The sequence below is a fragment of the Phascolarctos cinereus genome, unplaced genomic scaffold, assembly GCF_003287225.1.
Source record: "Phascolarctos cinereus isolate Bilbo 61053 unplaced genomic scaffold, phaCin_HiC Scaffold_2;HRSCAF=192, whole genome shotgun sequence".
Taxonomy (NCBI): Eukaryota; Metazoa; Chordata; class Mammalia; order Diprotodontia; family Phascolarctidae; genus Phascolarctos; species Phascolarctos cinereus.
In genome coordinates, this window is record NW_027555625.1 from 6,828,082 (window position 1) to 6,849,333 (window position 21,252).

Genomic DNA, 21,252 nt, shown 5'->3' on the forward strand with positions numbered 1-21,252 from the left:
CCCACCCACTCCTTTAGAAAGCAAAGGAATATTGGAATGACTTTGCTTCTTTTTGTTGTTATTGTTGCTAATAACTAGCCTAGCCATGTGAAAGTTTGGCCTCCAGGAATGGAAATCAAAAAGCTCATTCAATATCCTACCTCTCAGATTAGACGAGGGCTACAGGGAATGGGCCAGAATGGAGGGGCCCATTGGTGGGGGAGAAGTAAGGGTTTTTCATGAGGAGCAATCAATCTATAAAGAAGCATTTGTTGATGCCTATTAAAAGCAGGCTCTGGGCCAAGTGCTAGAGGCAGAGAAACCAAAGTTAATAGTCTGTGCCTTTGAGGAACTTCTGATCTAGCCAAGAGGAAAACAGCATAGATATAGATATAGATATGTATGTATGCGTGAATACGTATATATGTACATATACATGTGTACACATATGTGCGTGTATATATTATGCAAATGTGTGTGTCTGTGGCAGCTAGGTGGTGCCATAGTAGATAGAGTGCTGGGCTTGAACTCAGGAAGACCCATCTTCCTGAGTTCAAATCCAGCCTCAGACACTTCCTAGCTGTGTGAATCTGGGCAAGACATTTAACCCTCTTTGCCTCAGTTTCCTCATCTGTAAAATGAGCTAGAGAAGGAAATGGCAAAGCAGTATCTTTGCCAAGAAAACCTCAAAATAGGATCACAGAGAGTCAGACATGACTGAAAATAACTGAAGGACACCAACAGTGTGTGTGTGTGTGTGTGTGTGTGTGTGTGTGTGTGTGTACAATGTAGATATAAAGCCTTTTAGATCAGGAAAGGCCTTGTGTAGAATCTGCCACCTGAGCTGTCTTGAAGGATACCAACAACATATGTGTGTGTGTGTGTGTGTGTGTGTGTGTGTGTGTGTGTGTGTGTGTGTGTACAATGTAGATATAAAGCCTTTTAGATCAGGAAAGGCCTTGTGTACAAGCTGCCACTTGAGCTGTCTTGAAGGACACCAGGGATGCTGGGAGATGGAGCTGGGCAAGGAGAGCATCCCAGGTGTGGGAGGAAAGGAGCACCAAAGGGCTTTGGGTGAATGCTTGGCCCCCTGAGCCAAGCTGTATATAGCACAGGAGAGCTAGAAGGGTTCCGAGAGCTTCAGGGCCAGCCCCCATTCTCCTTGTCTGAATGCTAACTCACAGTTTGGACATTCTATTATCTCAGTGCTAACATTCTGCCAATGCTAATTCAGGGTTCTGTGTGCTAAGATACCTCTGCCTTCACTGTGGCAAAGCAATCCTTTTATATCTCCAGTTCCCTCACTATCCCACTTTTCCAAAGCTTTTCACCCTTCCTCAAAGCTCCCACAGCTCCTTCACCTCCCTATTTTCTCCACTGAGGCCAGCCCCTGAGAGCTCTCTCTTCTCCCTTCTTCCTGATTTCACAACATGCAGGTGCCTTGTGCCTCCAATCCTCTTTGCCCTGTATCCAATGGAGAGGTGGCCTTTTTCCTTGCCTTGGCAAACCCCTCTACCTGAGCAAGTGACCCAGTCTATCCCATCTACTCTGGCAGATTGCCTGGACTATCATCCTCGCTCTCTTACTCATCTTCAGTCTCTCCCCATCAACTAGCTGGTTTCCTACTGCCTACAAACACTACTGTCTCCCCCAGCCTCAAAAACCCACATCCATTCCTGCTTTCTACCAGCCTATCTCTCTCCTCCCTTTTGTAGCTAAACTCTTTGAGGAAGTCATCTGTGTCTCCACTTCATTTCCTTGCACTCTCAGTCTCTACAGTCTGGCTTCCGACTTCATCATTCAATTGAAACTTGTCTCTCCAAAGTTATCAATGATCTCTCACTTGCCAAACAGAATTCCCTTTTTTCAGTCCTCATTCTCCTTGACCTCTGTTGCCTTTGACACTGACAATTGCCTTCATCTCTTTGATGCTCTCTAGTTTTTTGCCGGGGGAGGGATACTGTTTTCTCCTGATTCTCTCCTGCCTATGTGACCACTCTTTCTCAGTCCTCTTTGCTGGATTTTCATCCAGGTCATGCCCACTAACCATGGGTGTGCCCCAGGGCTCTGTCCTCAGCCTTCTTCTCTTCTCCTTCTGTACTACTTCACTTGGGAATCTCATCAGCTCTCATGGTTTCAATGAATCTCTTCATTTGATTCACAAATCTGACTATGCATCCCCAAACTTTCTCCTGACCTCTAGTCTTGAATCTTTAACTAATCTTAAAAGTAGTCCTCCACTTGGGGTTCAGTCTTGGCCTTGCCATTGTCTTGCTGTATGACCAAGGCAGCACATTCCATTTTTGCACAGTTCTGATTATTAAGAAATTCTTCCCGACATTAAGCCCAAATTTCTCTCTCTGAAACTCTTCCCATGGCTTTTGCTTCTGCCCTCTGCAGCCAAACAGATAAGTCTGGTAAGCCTGATCCTTCCAATACTTGAAGACTTCTCTCGTATTCCTCCTGTTGTCTCTTCTGCAGGACAAACATCCCCATGGTCCTCTGCCTTTCTTTGTAAGGAACAGTCTCTGGGTATCTTGCCATCTTGGCAAGTTTCCTTGTTAGTGTCCTTAGCTGTGTCACCCAAAATGAAATAGTAACCTCTAGATGGGAGATTGCCAGAGCAGAAGACGTTTGGAATGTCACAGTCTTCATTCTACCCACTCTGCTTCCTTGCTAGGGCCCCCACCATCCTGGTTGGTGACTGTCCCACTTAACCCCTGAGTGTCAGATAAGCCCCATCCATGTTTACTTCATTGTTTATTCCCAAATATTTTCCTACCAGTTACTTTGCCATGCCACTTCCAACTTCAATTCTGGAACTATGATCGAATTAATTTTGCCATTACCCCAGGAAGGAGTGTATCGATCTGCTCCCCTATTATGCATTTACTGACCTTGTAACTTTCTGGACCAAAGTGCCCTTCCTTGAGCACCACACTTCTATGTATGTGCTCTTCTCCTATTCAAAGGTAAGCTTCCTGGAGGTAGAAACTATCAGCATTTTTTGCATTTGTATTTCAAGTATTTAGCATAAGGCTCAGCATATATCAAGCACTTAATAATTGCTTTCACATTCATTCATTGTGGCCCAGTGTGACATGAACTATTTTAGCACAAGATAGATAAATGTCTATATAAATCTCATCTCATTTTTTTCTTCCTTTCTTCCTTTTTTTTTTTTGGTAGGTGTAGGAGACATTGTAGTAGAAAGATTGTTTAACCTCTTGGATAAGAGATTGAATCCTGCTTCTGACACTAGCTGTGTAACCATGGGTAATTGACTTAACCTTGCTAAACCTCAGATTTTCATTGATAAAATTAGGATATAAAAATTGCATTATTGTTGTATTGTGATGTTCAAGTGAGATAATATAAGGTATTTTGCAAACTTTAAAAAAAATACGTGTGAAGGAACTCATCTGAACTCTCCTAAATTCACCTCCAAATAACTAAAATGACTCCTGAAAATAAATTCTGAAATGGCAGAACCAACAAAAAATGAGAGACAGTTTCCCACCTATACAACTTAGAAGGTAGTCAAGAAAGGCCTGTCTTGCTCAGATAAAAGAGGAATGCAGTCTAGTGCAGGTGGTATCCAGGCAAGCCAGAGGGAGGCTCCTAACCCCAGCACAGATCAGTGATTTAGGCCCCATGGGCTCTAGTCCAACATGCCAGTGGCATAACAGGCCATCTGTGAGGCCCCCAGCATAAGAAGCTTAGGGCTGTGTCCCCTGTATCTGAGGGTCAAAGCTCAATTTTAAAAATCACTACATAGGCTGGAAAATGAACAAAAAAAACCTCAGTCATAGAAAGTTACTATGGTGACAGGCAAGATCAAAACACAAACTCAGAAGAAGAGAACAATGTCAAAACATTTACCTGTGAAGCCTCAAAGAAAAAAATGAATTGGTGTGAGACCCCAAAAGAACTCCTAGAAGAGCTCAAAAAGGATTTCAAAAGTCAGAGGTGAAAGAAAAATTGGAAAAAGAAACAAGAGTGATGCAAGAAAGACATAAAAAGTCAACAACTGAGTAAAAGAAGCACACAAAAAAGTGGGAAAAGATGTACAAAAATTCACTGAAGAAAACAATCTTTATAAAGTAGAACTGGCCAAATGGAAAAGGAGCTACAAGAACTAACTAAAGAAAATAATTCCTTCAAATTAAAATCATGCAAGTGGAAGTTAATGATTTCTTGAGACATCAAGAATCAATTAAACATTTTTTTAAATTAAAAAATAAAAGAAAATGTGAAATATCACATAGGAAAAACAACTGACCTGGAAAATACATCCAGGACATATAATTTAAGAAATATTGGACTGCCTGAAACCCACGATCAAAAAGAGCCAAGACATCATATTTCAAGAAATTATCAAGGAAAACTGCCCTGATATTCTGAACCGAGGGTAAAATAAAAATTGAAAATATCCACCAATCACCTGAAAAAGATTACAAAGTGAAAATACCTAGGAATATTATAACAAAATTCCAGAACTTTCAGGTCAAGCAAAAATATTGAAAGCAGTCGGAAAGAAACAACTCAAATATCATGGAATCACACTGAGGATTACACATGATTTAGCAGCTTCTACATTAAGGATTGGAGGACTTGGAATATGATATTCTGGAAGGCAAAGGAGCTAGGATTACAAACAAGAGCATAATCCTTCAGGGGGAAAAATGAACACTCAGTGAAATAGAGGATTTTCAAGTATTTCTGATAAAAGACTAGAGCTAAACAGAAAATTCGATTTTCAAATACAAGACACAGAGAAACAAAAAGGAAAACAGGAAAAAGAAAACATAAGGGATTTAATAAGGTTAAACTGTTTACATTCATACACAGGAAAATGATATGTGTAACCCTTAGGACTGTACCACTATTAAGGCAGTTAGAAGAAATATACATAGACAGAGGGTATGAGTATAAGTTGACATTGATGGGATGATATAAAAAGAAAAGCAAAATTAAGAGGTGAAAGAGAGGCTTGCACTGGAAGAAGAGGGAAGAAAGAGCAAGAATGGGGCAAATTATCTCACATGAAGAGCACATACTTAAAACTGTAGAGAGAAAATGAGGGGAGTGGACATTGCTTGACCCTGACTCTCATCAGATTTGTCTCAAAAAGGGATTTAGCTCAAAAATACATACTCAGTTGGGTATAGAAATTTATCTTACCCTATAGGTAAGTGGAAGAGGAGGGAGACAAGAAAAGGGGAGGGGGGACTGACAGAAGGGATGGCAGTTTCATGGAGGCAGTAGTCAGATCCAAAATGCTGATGAGGAGGGACATGGTAAAAGGGGAGAGAAGAAGGGAGATGGAGAGGCAGAGGACAGGAAGAGGGAGAGAAAAAGATAAAGAAAAAGGAAAAACAGGTTGGAGAAAAATATACAGTTAGTAATCATAACTGTAATGAGAACAGGATCAACTCACACAAAAAATGGAAGCAGATAGAAGAGTGGATTTAAAAAACAGAATCTTGCAATATGTTGTTGAAAAGAAACATATCTGACACAGAGAGAGACACACATAGATTAAAGGTAAAAGGCTGGTGCAGAATCTATTGTGCTTCAGGTGAAGTAAAAAAAAAAGTAGGGGTAGAAATCATAATCTCAGACAAAGCAAAAATAGATCTAATTAAAAGAAATAAGGAAGGAAACTACACCTTGCTAAAAGGTACCAGAGACAATGAAATAATATCAATACTAAACATATATGTACCAAATGGTATTGCATCCAATTTTTTAAAAGACAAGTTAAATGAAATATAGGAGGAAATAGACAGTAAAGTTACACTAGTGAAGAACTCCAACTTTTCTCTCTCAGAACTAGATAAATCGAACAACAAATAAACAAAAAAGAAGTTAAGTAGGTAAACAGAATTTTATAAAAGTTAGATATGATACACCTCTGGAGAAAAGTGAATGGAGATAAAAAGGAATATACCTTTTTCTCAATGGTACATGGCATTTACACAAAAATTGATCATGTGTTAGGTCATAAAAACCTTACAATCAAATGCAGAAAGGCAGAAATATTAAATGCATCTTTTTAAGATCATGATACAATAAAATTACATTCAACAAATGGCCATGGAAAGATAGATTTAAAATGAATTATAAACCAAATACTTTAATCCTAGAGAATAAGTCAAAGAACGAATCATAAAAACAATCAATAATTTCATTAAAAAGAATGGAAACAAACAGACAACATACCGAAATTTATGAGATACAGCCAAAGCAGTACTTATGAGGAAATTTTTACCTCTAAATGCATACATCAATAAAATAGAGAAAGAGAAGATCAATAAATTGGGCACGTAACTAAAAAAAATAGAAAAAAAATTAAAAATTCCCAATTAAATATCAAATTGGAAATCCTGAAAATCAGAGGAGAGATTAATAAAATTGAAAGTAAGAAAAGTATTGAACTAATAAATAAAAGTAGGTGTTGGTTTTATGGGGGAAAAACAATAAAATAGATAAACCATAAATTAATTTGATTTAAAAAAAAAAAGAAAGAAGAAAACCAATTACCAGTATCAAAAATGAAAAGGGTGAATTCACCACCAGTGAAGAGGAAATTAAAGCAATAATTAGGAGGTATTTTGCCCAATTGTATGACAATAAATCTGACAATCCAATGAAATGGATGAATTTATAAAAATATAAATTGCCCATTGATAGAAGAGGAAGCAGAATACTTAAAAACCCCATCTTAGAAAAAGAAATTGAACAAACCATCAATGAACTCCCTAAGAAAAAATCCCCAGATTTTTCACAGATGAATTCACAAGTGAATTCTGCCAAATATTTAAAATCAATTAATTCTAATACTATAGGCAAAGAAGGAGTCCTACCAAATTCTTTTTATGACATAAATGTGATGCTGATATCTAAACTATATCAAATTGTTTTCCATCTCAGAGAGGGGGGAGGTGAGAGAGGGAGAAAATTTGGAACTAAAAAAAATTTTAAATGAATTTTTAAAATTGTCTTTATGTGTAACTGGGAAAAATAAAATTTTTAATTTTTAAAAAAAGAATATACGTGTATGTATGGAGATAGAAATAGAAATACAGAACTAGAGATAGAAGTAGGTATAGATGTAGATGATGATATAGATAAAAAAATGTGATATAGATGATGAGATAGAGGTAGAGGTGAGGTTAGGCTGCCTCTCGGTGCTGAGTCCTATTAAACTGTTAATCCCCTAAATCCAGAGATGGACCACAGTCCGCGCATTGAGGCTTTGAGAACTGATTGCCCAATTTTCAATGTTAGTATCTGTACTTCAGAAGTCAGTAAACCATAAACCACAGCTCGATTTATCGTTTGGTTGAGTTAGGTGGCACAGTTGACAGAGTGCCGGATCTGGAGTTAGGAAAACTCATGATGCTGAGTTCGAATCTAGCCTCAGATACTCACTAGCTGTGTGACCGTGGTCAAGTCACTTAACTCTTCTATTCCTCAGGTTCTTCACCTGTAAAAATGGAGAAAATAATAATACCCGTCTCCCAGAGTTGTTGTAAGGATCAAATATCACAACATTCCTAAAGTGCTTAGCACAGTGTCTGGCGCACACATAGTCGATGCTATATAAATGCCAACTATTTTATTATTGTTGTTAAGAAAGTGTTAATAATGCAGATTAAACATGAAAGTGTAACTGTACGTACCCTTTTTTTGGAGGAGAGATGGTTGTTAAACATTGAGCAATTCCTCTGTAACTAAATCCCCAGATTGTTTCCATAGGAAGTGGTCTAGCCAAGCCTCCACCATGTTTTACTTATAATGTTGGTATCTTGAACTCAGGCATAGGAATTTACATCTCCCCCTTTAAATTCTGTCTTATTCAATATGACCAAATTCTCCAGCCAATGTGTTAGCTCTCCCTCCTAGTTTTCTGCCTTCCGCAAATGAGACAAGTTCCACAAAAAAGCTGCTTCTTTCTGACATTGTCCCATTCCTGCTTTTGCAAGAGTTCTAATAATTGGAATTTATTTAACTTATTAAAGACCACAGGAACAAATATTTAAAGCCAGAAAGGAATTTACAAGCCATCTGATCCAACCCCTTTATTTTACAGATAAGGAAACTGAGGCTCAGAAAGATAGAGTGACTTGCCCAAGGTAATGTAGTGAAATGTCAGAGGTAGGATTCTCTCTTGACTCCAAGTCAAGGGAGACCTGGTGACACTAAGCCATCCCATGCCATTCCTATCCCTTCTTCATGCTTATTTCTTCCTAGCCTGGCTCTATGACCACTTTCTGGATGAGACCTTTCCTGACCCAAGACCCTCCACCACCTCTATAGTGGCTGCTGACGCCTGTCCTCCTCACAAGAAACTGCTATTTATTTACCTGATGTGGATTTTGTGTTTACTTTGCAGATGTTAATTTTGCTGATAAAATGTGAGCAGTTTGAGGACAAGGATAGCTATGCTTTGGAATTTGTATCCCCAGTACCTCCCTCTGTGTTAGGCATATGGTAGGTGCTTAATAAGTGCTGGTTGGTTGATTTTTACTTAGCTCCAAATGTTCAGTAGTCTGTCCTCTTTCCAGCTTTCTCTGGTTAACATTCTTTCACTTTCCAACCTCTTCATACAGGGAAATTATTTTTTTCTTCTTTAATTCACTTTTCTTCTTTGTATATTTATTGAACTACTTCTTCCATTCCTTCAAAGAATTCCTTATTTTAGCTGATAAGCTGAATGATACAAATATTTTCCTCTAGCCCTTTGACCTCTTTTTGAATAGTGATCAATTTTTATTTAATATATTCATGGGTGTTTCTTAGTAATGGCAGGGACACAAATGTAGAACTCTCTGTTGGTCACTAAAATTCTGCTGGCTGGCTGTCAAATGCTCTGGGACAACTGTACAAACGCTCTTACTGATGATCCATTCCCTTGGGACTCTCGAGGTAGTCCTGAAGAGTTGTGGGAAAGGGAGTGACTTTATAACGCTAGGTATATTATGAGCCCCCACCACTGTGCTTCTTGCCAAGATTGTCAGTTGATTATCAATTTAGTCAGTCAGACTCAATTAACTTTTAGAAAGAATGAATTACGAAGGTAGCATCACACCCTTAAGCATAGTGTCTTTACTGGATTACTTGTGGAGTCACGAATCTGGCTTCCTGCATTGTGTCCAGTCTGTTTTCAGCTTCTAATGAAGACATCGCTGCCAGCTGTTGATGGCATCATCCTTGGGGATGACTGTAGGATGTTGATAAGAAGACTCTTTAGAGCTTTCAGGGTCCTGATGTAGCCAGCAGTGAAGAGAAAACCTAGACTGAAGCTGAAAAATTCTTCTCTGTCCTCCCAGGGTCTCCTCCTTAGGGGAAGAGTCTGCAACTCTTTCTTCTGGCTGTCACTCCAAATTCATGTCTACTTGATGTTTGGACAATGTGACTTCTGAACTGGCCGTCTTTGTGCCCAAAGAACATGATGGTGTTACTGCCATGTTTCCTTAGCCAATTTGAAGACTCTTCCTGGCAGCAATACTCAGTCCATTCAAAGACTTTCTGTACTTATTCTGAAGGCTTTGAATGATTGATTCAGACACATCTTCACCTCATTAAGATGTCACTTATTTTACATGGGGTAGGGTGATTTGATTGACTTATTTAACCCAGCCGCACCATCACACTTGCTTTGAACCAATTATTCATTCCTTTGTCTTCCTGAACACTTTCCCCCCCCAGAAATCATATTTTGAGTACAATTTGGGAGCGGTGTGGCGATACAGCCATTTATCTGAAAGAGATCTGGGGGTTTTAGTGGACCACAAGCTCAACATGTGTCAGCAATGTGATAGCAATGGTAGTAAGATAGCCCAGTGGATAGAGCACTGGGCCTAGAGTTCAGAAGACCTAAGTTCAAATCTTGCTTCAAAAGCTTACTAGCTGTGTGGCCCTGGGCAAGTCACTTCATCTCCATCTGCCTCTGCTTTTTCATCTGTAAAAGGGAGATAATAATAGCACCTACCTCCCAATATTGTCATGAGGGTAAAGTGAGATAAAATTTGTGAAGTGTTTTGCAAACCTTAAAGCACAATGCAAACAACAGCCATTGCTATTATCATTAACATTACTAATTATAATTTAGCCAAGATAGCCAGTGTGTTTGGAGGGCCAGTAAGTGCAGCAGTGGTCCCATTGAGCCTTGCCCTGGCCAGCCCTCGGTCGGAGCATTATTTTCATTTCTGAATGCCACATTTTGAGAAGGACACTGGGGAGCTAGAGACATCGCTTGGAGCAGGGCAGTCAGGAGGAAGAGCCCCAGTATCATGTCACATGTGAGTCCATTGGAAGAACTGGGAACATTTATCCTGGAGAAGAGACTCAGGGGGAACATGAGAGCTGTCTTCAAGGATTTGAAGAGCTGTCACTTACAAGAGAGATTCAACTTTGTATGTTTGGCCCCAGAGGGCAGAATTAAAGCAGAGGGAGAAAGGGCAGAGAGCAATTTCAGCATCACTGAGAGAAAGCCCACCTGATACTGAAGGCAGTCCTGGAGTGGAAGGGTTGCCTTCAGAGGTCATGGTGCAGTCTCCTTCTCTGAGGTCTTGAAGCAAAGATCAGGTACTCTTTCATCTGAGATGCTATTAAGTAAATTCTTGCTCTTTAGATAGGCTCTGGGTCTCAGTTGTCTCATCTGTAACGTGGAAGAGGGGGAAAGCATTACTGCTGTCCAAGGTCTTCAACCTAATGTTCCAATAATTATTATTGCCCAACCCATGCTCTTTAGCTGAGTGCTGCTGCATTCAAGTGGGGGGAGGGCAAATGGAGAAAACCTGGGACAGAGAATCATGAGACTAGGCTGGGCCTTCTCTGCTCCTCTGCTTGCTGATAACACATCACTGGAACACAGTTTCTTCCTCTGTAAAATGGAGCCCATGGTATCCAAAGCCTCTTTCTGTTCTAAGCCCTCTGAAGGTAAGGTGGGCTAACCCACAGCAGGTACACCTCTGCTCTTTATCAGCACAAGGCAGGGCTGTGAGACTCTTAAAAAATCCTTGGCTTGTCAGTGAGGGAAATGAGGGTCTGGACAATTAATGATCTGTCTCCAAGTCACTGCATTCCACAACATTGACTAAACTATGATGACCTGGCCTGCCCATCCCCGTGACAGGATGGATGCTTTCTGGCTCCCCGTGGGATGACAAATCACTGATTTCATTGCCCACTGGAGCAGCAGCCCTGGTTTCTAGTGGCCTTTGAAGCCAAAAGAGCCCAGCAGATCAGTCGAACTGGAGACAGCCCCAGCTTCCTCCTGCGTGGATGGCTAGAGTCAGTATCCTCCAACACTGGGGAAACGTGTAGCCCAAGGAAAAGCCTTTTCTTATTTGTGCTTCACCCTGGGGCTAACCCTGATTACAAGGATGTAGGGGTCTGCCCACAGACTCTGTTCTGAGCTTCAATATGGTGGTGGAGGTCACTATGACCCACATTTCTAGTGAACAGCAGATTAAGCCCTCCTTTATTTCTCATGATGAGTCAATGACCCTTCCCTCCTCAGACCTCAGAAGGCTTCGCTTGCACCTCTCTACACTCAATCCTCCTGGGACTTCAAGTCTCGGTAGCAATTCAGTCAGTCAGTATTATGAAGCACCTACTATGTATCAGGCTCTGAGGATAAAACCACAAAGCTGAAACCATCTCTGCCCTCAAGGAGCTTACATTCTAATGTAGCACACAGCATGCAAATAACTAGGTATATGCAAGACATACACAGAGTAGATGGGGGTAACTTTGGAGGGAGAAACACACATGCACCTCTAAATCAATTCAAAAGATATAAAAAGCAAATTAAAGGGGCAGCTAGGTGTCACAGTGGATAGAGCACCGGCCCTGAAGTCAGGAGGACCTGAGTTCAAATCCAGCCTCAGACCAAACACTTGACACTTACTAGCTGTATGACCCCAGGCAAGTCACTCGACCCCAATTGCCAAAAAAAAAAAGCAAATTAAAGTATTAGGTCAAATTAATGTAACTGTATTAGAAAGAGGTAAAGCAAAAGTCACAGATGCTACCGACTAAAGATATTAATCAATCAGTAAACACTCATGAAGCCTCTACTACGTGCTGGCCACTATCCTAGGCCCTAGGGATGCAAACATAAGCAATGGAATCATCCCTACTTTTAGGAGCTTTCCTTTGAATGGAGTTGGAGAAGGCTTCATGGACAAGAAGGAAGCCCAGGTGAAATTCAGAGATGTTGAATTTTTAGTGCTGCTTCTGATTTTTACAACCTGCTGCTTCCCAGTAAACTCCTTACTCCATCACAGAAACTTTTCTCATAACAAAGAACAGGTCAGCAAAATAACGAATCCGCCAGCAAGCATTTATGAAGCACCCGCTATGTGTGAGGCACTGTGCTAAGCGTCAGGGACAGAAGACAAACATGAAAAGAGCCCCTACCTTCAAAGAGCTTATAAGCAATCAGGACACAGACATGGCAATGACATATAAAGCAATCTGCTTCCATAGGTCACCGCCTCTCTACTGAGGGGAGGGAAGAGAGCTCCATCAGACCTTCTCTAAAACCTCAATTAGACATTGTACAGAATCCACATTAGGAGGTTTCCGTTGACCTTGTCGTGGTCAGTGTGACTCTCACTTTCCTAAGTCTGCTTTCTTCACTCAGTATCAGTCTTCGGAGTCTTCTTGTGGCTCTCGGATCTTCTCATCGTCATCAAACATAGTCAACACTTATTAAGTGCCTAGTGTGTGCCAGGCTCTGGTGAAGTGTCAGGGTTATAAATAAGAAAAACAAAAAATTGGTCCCATTTTCAAAGAGCTTACAATCTAATGATGGAAGACAAGTGAAGCTGGAAAGGGGGGGTACCCAGCACCTGCCAGGGGGAGGTGTTCATGGAGTCAAACCCAAGCAAGGCAGCCAATGAGAAATGAAGAAGTGGCTGGAAAAGTATATAAAAGGAGTTTGGGGAGGAGTTTCTGCTCTACCCTCTACCCTCTAATCAGACAGGAGAGACAACTGAGGGCACTTAAGGAGGTCATTGTTGTTGTTCAGTCCTGTCTGACTCTCCATGATTCCATTGGGGGTTTTCTTGGCAGACATACTAGAGGGCTTGCCATTTCCTTCTCCAGCTCATTTTACAGATGAGGAAACTGAGGCAAAGAGGCTTATGTGACTTGCCCAGGGTCACACAGCTAGGAAGTGTCTGAGGCCAGATTTGACCTCAAATTTTCCCAACTCCAGGCCCAGCGCTCTATGCACTGTGCCACTGAGGAGGTACTGAGCACTAGAGCTGAAGCAGTCTTCATGATGTTGAGATTTCTGGTGATAAACTCATGCTGGGGAAAGTATGATGCCTGCAGAGCAGCTGGGGGAAGAGACAGCAGCATAGGATAACATAAAGTTTGTTTAGTCAATCCCCTGCCTTTGGGCAACCAGTCTGCATCTGGTTTGTTGCTCCTGAAGAGAGTGTTGGGTTGAACTTTAAGGGCTGGACAGGAGTTCAATAGGTGGAGGAGGTACAAGGAAGGACATTGCAGGCACCGTCATAACCCAGAGCCAAGAGAATGTTCAGGGCTGTCCCTGGGACATAGTAAATAATAGGGAGTAGTCCACGATGGATAGACCAGATAAGTTTTTCCATGACTATAATTTCGTGGCATATTAGAGCAGGAATGGGTCAACCTCATTTCACAGATGAGAAAACTGAGACCCAGAGTGGGCGAGGGACTTGCCCAAGATCACACAGCCTTTGAGGGACAGAGGTCTCTTGTCTCCTAACTCCCAAGGCTGCTTCCTTTCCAGAGCGAGGCTGGAAAGGGAGGGTGACTCCAACAGAGAAGGGTCTTGAAAGCATGACACAGGACTTGATTTAGGAGAGAATAGGGAGCTACCGAAGGCTCTTGAGCTGAAGAGTAACATGAGCAGATCTATGTGAAAGGCATCCTTCCACTGCTCCTGCTCTGCACCTAGAAGATACCAGGTCCTCAGTGAATACCTGGGGATTGATTCGTAAGAACTGGTTATTTGTTTGGAGGGTGGATTTGCATGTTTGAAGAAAGTCAATGAGATGAAAGCTCATGTTTTTCACCTTTTCTCTCCATTTCCAACTCTCCACAGTTCCATTTGTTGCTGATTCCCAGATATTGAGTTATCGTGGTCATTCTGTTTCACCAATAAGACAGAACTAGAAACAATTGGTGAAAGCCTCACAGAGGCAGATTACAGTCCTGTCCAAATGATTGACTCCTGAGGAGGTGAGCTCCCCATCCCAAAAGGCATTCAAGCACAGGCTGGAGAAACACCTGCCAAAGCTATAGGAGGGGAGCTCCTGAGTAGCTATATGATAAGACCAAGAATCACAGAATTTTAGAACTAGGCAGAACCTTAAAGATCTTCCAGTCCAACCCTCACATTTTTCAGGCAAGGAAACTGAGGCACAGAGCGAGAATAGGACTTGCCCAACTTCAGACAAAAAACTAAAGACAGAGCCAGGAGTAGAATCTGGTTGTCTGAGGACCAAATTTAAAGCTCTTTCCATTCTGCCGCACCACATTTTATAGGTCAAAAGTGCTATCGTTCAAATAACACCATTTTGAATTGTTATCAATTAGTAGAAGAGATCAAAGAGCCCAGAAGGTAGAAGGACCTTAGGTCATCAGTGGTAGAATCATAGCTTCTGAGCACCAAAGAACCATAAAGGCCACCCGGTCCAACCTGTCATTTTACAGATGAAGAAACTGAGGCACAGGATGGTTGAATACTCCAAGGTCACAAAGGCAGAGGTGGGATTCGAACCCAGGTCCTCTGACTCGAGACAGTACTGTCCCCCAATGCCTCTGGGCACCCTTTCATTCCACGCAGGAAGAATTCGAGATCCCCAGAGGGGCATTGCTCCCTCAAGGTCACCCATGCAATAAGAGCTTCCAGCGCAGGAATCTGCCCACCCTGCCATGCTTCCTATCTCAAAGTAGCCTGTTTTCTCTGTCCCCAGATGGTCCTTGAGAGATGCCATCCTTTGGGGGAAGGGGTGAGATCCTTTTATGTTTTCTATTTGTAAGGCTATGAAAGACAGAGGAGAAGGCCAGCTGGTCACCTGCATCGACGCTGCCCAGGCTGGGTTTGGTTTTGTCCGCCTGGGCACCCCAGCAGTCAGAAGAGGTAGACAGAAATGAAGGCTAATGCTCATAGCAGCCCAGCAGGGTTTGTGACAGCTCTGTTTAATCAGCCTAGAAATCCCTCCCATTTGAATGGGTTTCCTTAAAGGGCTCCTTCTCTGCTCGCCCTCCGAGCCCAGCCAAGGCTGGGAGGCTGTGACCTCACCCTTCATCGGCTAGCCTGCTTGGACCATACATCAGGTCCCATTATTTTCCTGATCTAATTAATGAAATATAATTGAAATGCAATAATTGGAGGGGCTGCCTCTTCAGAAGGGCTCCATGGCTGGGAGCTCAGAATTGTTGCCTGGTTTCTAGGCAACCCCAAGGAGGCCCCAGAGAGGAGCAGCACACTCAGCCAGCCTGTTTGTGCAGCACACAGGCACAGCCCGTGCAGCCAGAGGGACACCCCCAATTCTGCACACAGCCACCCCTGCTTCCTGTCTCTGGCCTTGGGTCTCCTATATTCACCCCCTAAGTCTACTGGGAAAAATCTCAAGGAAGCAGCTGCTTAAGAGAGCCCATTGAGCAAACAGCCCGGGGCAGGCCCAGTTTTCATTTCTGGAGGAGGGAGGAGGGAACAGGAGAGGAGGAAGAATTCTCCATCTGCCCACCTGCTGATTTCAATGTCCTGAAAGAAGCGTCTCCACAGCCAATCAGTGGGGATGGTGTCTGTGGCTCTCTGTAACCACACCTGTCCACTCAAGCATCCTTGTCAAGTCAGCTGATGACCCAAGGCACGAGAAAGGCAGCTAACACCCTGAGGTGGGGTTTTTTAAATAACAACTAAAACAAAAAAGAGGGGAGAGAACTATATCAACAGGAGAAGAAGCTAACATGATGAAATTTAATTTAAATGTAAAGGCCTTCACTTTGGTGCTATAGAGAAGGTTCAGCATCGGCTGGGTTGCACAATGGCTACAGCATTGGGCCTGGGGTCAGGAGAGACCTCTGTCCTAATTCTGCCTCTGACACTTCCTAGTTGTGCGACCCTGGGCAAGTCACTTAACTTTTGCTTCCCTCAGTTTCCTCATTGGTAAAATGGGGTTGATTATAGTACCTACCTCCCAATATTGCTGTGAGGCAAAGTGAGATAATACTTATAAAGGGCTTAGCCCAGTATTTGGCACATGGTAAGTGTTTAATAAATATTCATTCCCTTCCCTCCCTTCCCCAACTAGTGTCCCCTAAGTAGCACGGGCTGCCTGGGGAGGTAGGGGCTTCCCCCTCACTGGAGATCTCCGACCTAGAGATGAGTAGTAGAGACTTGGGTGAGATAAAGGAAGTCCCCATGGCCTCAAGTCTCTACCCACTCAGACTCTGTGACTTCAGTGGAAGCTTCTGATCAACGTCCAGGCCAGAGCCAGGCAGGCTGGAGCATCACTAACAGAAAACACAGATTGTCCGAGCTGGAATGGCTCTTCAAGCATTGATGGCAGTAGGAATCTGCATGTGTGGATGGTCATAGATTTTGTGATGGAAATCATGTTGTTTATCCAAGGAGGGGGTCAAAAAATCCAAGGCCTGCAGTAGCCTCAGGGAACCCCAACCCAGCGGTGATGGAGAGACCCCTGCCCAGGCCTCTGAAGCTGCTGATCCCTGTGTCCTGAGCAGGACTGGGACCCCTCTCCCCATCATGAGCACCCTCCCCGCCTCCGGGACCTCCACTACAGCCCCGCTGTCCACGCCTGGCTACTGGCCCCATGGCCTGAGCAGGAGGGCAGGACCAGATCCCCACCACTAGCCCTGCAGCAGCCTCTGGACCCCACAACTGCACTGGGGGGTCGCCTGGGACAGGACCAAGCGCCATGAAGGAACATTGCCCCTTTGAGCCTCTGAGCCATTTTTTGTGTTTATTTTGATTTAAAAATTGTTTGGTATTTTCAAAAAAAATCCAAGGCCCTTCAGAGAGGGAATGAACACCCAAATTCTGTCCTCTTGGCAAGCTATTTAGACCCCACTGCTGAGTGTAGTAGAGTAATAGAATAGTATGACCTGGGCCAATGGGGCCCAGAGCAGGTGTTTAATAAATGCTTACTGGTGCTCACTTGGCTGGGGCTTTCCTCCATGTCTGCTATGCTCTCCTTCCTCGTCCAGGCCCCTTGGAATCCTGGGCCCTTCCAGATTCTTCCCAAATGCGGCTCCTACCCGGGTCTTTCCTCACCTCACTGGTGGCGCCCTCTCCCCCTAGAAATTACACTCCACTTCCTTTCTATTTATTTTGGACACTTTGGTGTACATATTACATGCTCTTCTGCCCTCAGACCCACAGAACAGAAGCTCCTTGAGGACAGGCACTGGTTTTTCTTTTGTCTATGTGTCCAAAGTGCCTGGCCCAAAGATAGGTCATAGGGTTGTGGGAAGCAATTTGAGCCAGGTCGTGGGATGATAATACCAGAAGCCAGCACCTATAAAGTGCTTTGAGCATCGCCAAGCACTTTACCAATATGATCTCATTGTATCTTCACAACAACCCTGGGAAGAGGGTGCTATTACTCCCATCTTACAGATTAGGAAACTGAGGTATTGACAGAGTCACAGAACTAATGTGTCTGAGGCATATCCAACTTCTGCCTTCATGACCTTGAGCAAGGCATTTAACCATCCTGGGACTCAGTTTCATCATCTGTAAAATGAGGGGTTGGACTGGCTCACTCTATGGTTCTGGTGGTCTAATCTGTTCTAAGGTCCTTCCAAGCTCTAACATTCTATGTTCTAAGGCCTGCCCCACTCTGACATTCTATGGTCTATTTTCTAAGGCCATTTACAGCTCTGACTTCCAATGTTCTAAACCCCTTTACAACTCTGACATCTATGTTCTAAAGCCATTCCCAGTCTAACATTCTATGTTCTAAGGGCCTTCTCCACTCTGACATTCTACGGTCTATGTTCTAAAGACATTTACAGCTCTGATAGTCTATGTTCTAAGTCCCTTTATACCTCTGAAATCCTTTGTTCTGAGGGCCTTCCCCACTCTGACATTCTATGATCTACATTCTAAGGTTCCTCCCTGTTTTGCATTCTCTTTTCCATATTCTATGTTCTTCCGTCTCTGATATTTTGTGTTCTAAATTCTAAGGCCACTCCCAGCTCTAACATTCTCTGCTCTATATTGTGAAGTTTCTTCCAGTTCTGGCGTTTTCTGTTCTGTGGTACTCTTTGATCTAGCACTCTATCTCAAATGAAGCTATGGCTGTAAAGCACTTTTCAAACTTTAAATCACTCTATAAATGAAAGCTTTTATCACTATTTCTTTGTTTCCATAATAACCACTGTTGTTATTATTACAGCCTATATTCTAAGGCCTAAAGGTAGTGGAGTCATTGAGAAGGGAATGGAGCTTAAGTTATTTATAAAGCATCTCCAAGAGAATATTTAAGCTGACATTATGGAATCATGGATATGGTCAGTCAATTGACATTTATGAAGAGCCTACTATTTTACCAGGTACCATGCTAAATTCTGGAGATCCAAAAAGGGGCAAAAGACAGCCCCTGCTCTCAAGGAACTCACAGTCTTCTGGGCTGCAGTCTAATACCTGGGATTTAGTGCGTTCTGCCATTGCTATCTCTTAGAACAGGGTCTGGCACTCTATGATGATAATGGCACTTCAGGAGAACAGAGCTAAATGTGGAGGGTTTTAATTGCTTGGTACCATGTTAACTTCCCGACCATATTGATTTCTATTAATTAATCTCATGTAATGGAAAAGTCAATTATGCTCTATTAATGTCACTTATTTCAGAGAAGACTACACTAATTAATGCAGATGAAGACATGATGTGCTATTATGAAAATTTGGTAAGTTTTAGCATAGGCCTCCAAGTGTAATTTGCCTTCCAGATCCTAAGCATAGCCCAGGCCTTAGAAGAAAAGAAGTTAATTACAAGCTAGGAGAGGATTTTGTTTTGTTGTGTTTTGTCTTTGAGAAAGATCAACTTTCTATATTTAAAAAGCAGCAATGGAATCAATGTAAAAGTTTGAGACATATCAATGTAAGCCAAACACATCAACTCAGAAGGAAGAAACCACTTACCATTAATCAGACAGTGTAGAATATTTGGGGTTCCAAGACTCTGGCTTTTCTGTTTATTAGCTGACTGATAGTGGCAGAGTCTCCACACTTCTTTGGAGTTATTTCTTCTCCTTTGATCAAAAGAGGGTGTCAACATCAGGACTTCTGGCCTCACAAATACAGAAGGGAATTAATGTATGAATAGTTCTCTATAAGGAAAAGAAAATGTGCAAAAAAATTATTCTTAGATTGGGTGAAATCACATGTGAGGTTCCCTCTAAGGTCATCTAGTCCAACTCAAAAATTGAAGATCTTTTTTTGTAAGCCCTCTTTGATATTAATAAGAAAAATAATATTTAATGTGTTTATATAGTGAGCACAGGATTCATCCATACCCTTGCACCCAAAACAATAGGTCCCCAGTTGAGACAGCTGGCTTGCCTGAATCAATTCTCATCTACATGCACAATTAAGTGAGAAATTCTATACTGTCTGGCAGTGTTCCCCACCACCACCCCATCTTATGTATGAGTCTTGTCTTCCTCAAGGCAAGAATGAGTGTATTGTAGTTCTGGCTTTGCACTTCATGGGCTAAAGGGCCTGGGAAAATCATTTAACCTCTCTGAATCTATTTTCTCACCTATAAGTTATTTATATCCTTTCCATTCAGAAAAAAAAAAGTTTCTTTGACAAGTGTAGGTTGAGTGGTTTGTTCCCTTTACAGGCAGCTTCAAACTTCCTTAAGGGCTTGGACAAATTTAGAAACAAAGCCTTGGACCAGATCTATAGATAGGTCAGTATAGTACCAAGGTCAATGAACCGATTTCTAGCTCCAGAGGTGGTTTCAGCACCAAGGCCAGTGACCTCCCCACTGTTGACTGTCACACTGTCCTGGATTGGACACAAAGTAGTTGCTTATAGATTCGGCCATTCCACCTATTGACATAAAGATAAAAGTACTGACTGGTTTGATAGAATCTTTAATCATGCATTCATTTCCATTTATTAGGATCCAGTTTTACTGTAGTTTTACCCCGAGGTTTAAGGGTGTCTATCCTTCAAGACTAAGCCCCAATGCCTAATGCGCAAAAGAACTTTATTATAACCTAGGATCCAGAGAAAGCCACACAGACAAGCTTAAACATCAACAAATGTGAAGGTTTCTGGAAAGGGAAGGGAAAGAGACAGAAGAGGAAAATAGTATATGGTGGAAAAAGCACGAGATTTGAGTCACCGCCTATCCATGTGACTTTGGTCATGTCACATCACTCTTGTGGGACTCATTTTCTTCATTTGGTAAGGGTGCAGACTAAAAGACCATGAAGGTTCCTTCTAGCTCTAAACCCTGTGACCCTAACATCACAGAGGAAAGAGAGGATAGGTGAACCAGAACCATAGCCAGAGACTCAAAGAGTGGTCCTCCACAGCATTGTTTGATGATTAATCATCGATGACTCTGAACCATTACTGACCCCATCTCAGTTCAGATGGAAGTCAGGGATCTGCCCTTAACCCTATCTTGTTCAATATTTTTATCAGTGACTTTAATGAAAACCAGAATGGAAGGTTCATCAAATTTAAAGATGACAAAAATCATCAAAGGAAGAATAGCTAACATGATGGATTCAATATCAGGCTTCAAACCATCCTCCATGGGCTCAAATAATGGATAAAAGTTAGTAAGTTACAATTTAATACAAATAAATGTAAAGCCCTACAACTGTATTTTCAAGCAACTTTACAAGTGCAAAATAATTATGGTTATTATCACTATGGTTATGTATAGAATTATATATTATGGTTATACATGGAATTGTGGTTAGACATGACTTTTATGCAAGCAATCTGAGGATTTTAGTGAATCATGAGCTCTGTATGAGTCAAAAACATAACCCAGAAACTCAAAGAAGACTCATGTAATCCTACAACAGCATCAATAAAAAGAAGGAAGTGAACTTACCACTGTCCTTTGCCTTGGGTGTGCTCTATCCGAAGCATTGTGTTCACCTCTGGGCACTGTTGAAGAAAGTTATAGACCAGTCAGATGGGGTCCTGAAGAAGCTGGTCAGGTTGGTTATGGGACTGAAGAGCACGTCACATGAGAATAT